This window comes from Moschus berezovskii, chromosome 15, assembly GCF_049115385.1.
Source record: "Moschus berezovskii isolate FMDL1 chromosome 15, NW_MosBer_1.0, whole genome shotgun sequence".
In the NCBI taxonomy this organism is placed as follows: Eukaryota; Metazoa; Chordata; class Mammalia; order Artiodactyla; family Moschidae; genus Moschus; species Moschus berezovskii.
Genome location: NC_142474.1, coordinates 56766680 through 56769763, shown reverse-complemented (window position 1 = coordinate 56769763; position 3084 = coordinate 56766680).

The window sequence follows — 3084 nt, the reverse complement described above, 5'->3', positions numbered from 1 at the left end:
AAAGAAACTTGATGTCCTTTAGCCATCATTCCCTTCACTCCCATCACTAATCCACGTTCTGTCTCTAGAGATATGCCTCTTCTGGACATTTCCTATAAAAGGAATCCTACAGTATGTGAGTTTTGTGTCTGGCTTTTTTCACATAAAACAGTGGTTCCCAACTTTCATGACATCAGGACCTGGTTTCATGGAAGACAATTTTTCCACAGATGGGGCGGGGGGGGATGATTTCGGGATGGTTCAACCACATTACATTTATTGTACACTTTATTGTTATTACATTGTGATATATAATGAAATAACCATGCAGCTCGTCATAGTGCAGAATCAGATCATCAGGCATTAGATTCTCATAAGGATCTTGCAAGTTAGATCCTTAACATGCTCAGTTCACAATAGGGTTCACACTCCTTTGAGAATCTAATACCTCTGCTGATCCGACAGGAGGCAGAGCTCAGGTGGTAATGTGAGTGATGGGGAGCGGCTGTAAATACAGATGAAGTTTCACTCGCTTGCCCTCTGCTCACCTCCTTCCAGTTTCTAAGAGGTCATGGATCGGTACTGGTCTGTGGCCCAGGAGCTGGGGACCCCTGACTTAGAAGAATGTTTTCAAGATTCATCCATGAGTGTAACATGACTCAGTACTTCATTCCTTCTTATGGCTGAAGAGTATTCCGTGCTCCTCACTTGGTTTATCCATTCATCAATGTACATTTATGTTGTTTCCACCTTTTGGCTAATATTAATAATAGTGTGATGAACATTCCTGTACAGGTTTTCATGATATAAATGTTTTCATTTCTCCTGGTTATATACTTTGCAGTGGAATTACTGGGTCACATGGGAACTCTATGTTTAACTTTCTGAGAAACTCGCAAACTGTTCTCCAAAGTGGCTGCACCATTTCACATTCCCACCAGCAACACCCGAGGATGCCATCTGTCCATGTCCACATGCTGGTTATCTACTGCCTTTTCGGTCATGGCTATCTGTGTGGATGTGAAGTCCTAGCTCATTGTGGTTGTCATTTGCATTTCCCTAATAACTAACGATGTTATTAATAACATCTTCTCAGGTGTTTATTGAACATTTTCTGAAAAATGTCTTTTCAAATCCTTGGCTTATTTTCCAATCAGTTGGGTTATTTGTCTTTTCATTGTTGAGGTTTAAGAGTTTTTTGTTGTTTTATTTTTAGATTTTCTTTTCTGATTTAGACCGTTTTTGAAATCTTTATTGAATTTGTTACAACACTGCTTCTGTTTTATGTTTTGGTTTTTTTGGTTGAGAGGCATGAGGGATCTTAGCTCCCCAACCAGGGGGTTCAATTCCTGGAAGGGACTGGAAGGCAAAGTCCTAACCACTGGACCACCAGGAAAGACCCTAAGAGTTCTTTATGCATTTTGGATACTAGACCCTTAACTGATATAAGATTTGCAAAATTTTTTCCCTATTTTGCAGATCACTTTTTCACTTTCTGCATAGCTTTCTTTGAGGCAAAAAATTTATTTAATTTGGATGAAGCCTGATATATCTATTTTTTAAAATCTGGTGCCTGTGTATAAGATACTTTTTAGGCTATATCACCTCTTTGAGTATACTTATGTTTTAAATTTTAGCTTTAGTTATTGACTGTCATTCTCTACCTTTGGGTAAAATAACAGAAGCCTAAGAATCAAGTCGGAGAAGGCAATGGCAAGCCACTCCAGTACTCTTGCCTAGAAAATCCCATGGATGGAGGAGCCTGGTAGGCTGCAGTCCGTGGGGTTGCTAAGGGTCAGACACGACTGAGCGACTTCACTTTCACTTTTCACTTTCACACATTGGAGAAGGAAATGGCAACCCACTCCAGTGTTCTTGCCTGGAGTATCCCAGGGATGGGGGAGCCTGATGGGCTTCCATCTATGGGGTCACACAGAGTCGGACACGACTGAAGTGACTTAGCGAGAATCAAGTAGGCAAGGATTCTGAGGGGCCAGGAGGTCACTCAGATTACCTGCATGTTAGAAAGCACTTGGTCACAGCTTAATATTGTGACAGGTATCTCAGTGTGTGTGTGTGTGTGTCTGCGCGTGCAAACTGGCATTGCTTGAGGGCCTGATAAATACGACATGGGATTAAAGAGAGTCCACTCACAGACTAGGGTTGAAATTGAGGGTGAGAACACCACCTCTCACAGGTGTGTGGTTTACCCCACTGCTGATTCTTCCCAGTCCAAGGTGGAGATGACTCCTCTAAACAGATGACCCCTCTAAACAGGGCCTCCACATTTATCGTGTTGTCCTTCTGCCTCTAATATTCACGTTACCACCTTCATCCTGCTTCAGTTCAGTTCAGTTCAGTCGCTCAGTCACGTCTGACTCTTTGCGATCCCATGAATCGCAGCACGCCAGGCCTCCCTGTCCATCACCAACTCCCGGAGTTCACACAAACTCACGTCCATCGAGTCGGTGATGCCATCCAGCCATCTCATTCTCTGTTGTCCCCGTCTCCTCCTACCCCCAATCCCTCCCAGCATCAGAGTCTTTTCCAGTGAGTCAACTCTTCGCATGAGGTGGCCAAAGTATTGGAGCTTCAGCTTTAGCATCAGTCCTTCCAATGAACACCCAGGATTGATCTCCTTTTGAATGGACTGGTTGGATCTCCTTGCAGTCCAAGGAACTCTCAAGAGTCTTCTCCAACACCTCAGTTCAAAAGCATCAATTAATCGGCCATCAGCTTTCTTCACTCACATCCATATATGACCAATGGAAAAACCATAGCCTTGACTAGATGGACCTTGGTTGGCAAAGTAATGTCTCTGCTTTTTAATATGCTGTCTAGGTTGGTCATAAATTTTCTTCCAAGGAGTAAGTGTCTTTTAATTGCACGACTGCAATCAGCATCCACAGTGATTTTGGAGCCCCCAAAATAAAATCTGACACTGTGTCCACTGTTTCCCCATCTATCTCCCATGAAGTGATGGGACCAGATACCATGATCTTAGTTTTCTGAATGTTGAGCTTCAAGCCAACTTTTTCACTCTCTCCTTTCAGTTTCATCAAGCGGGTTTTTACAAAAGCAGAGGCGCACTGAAGCCTAGACCCT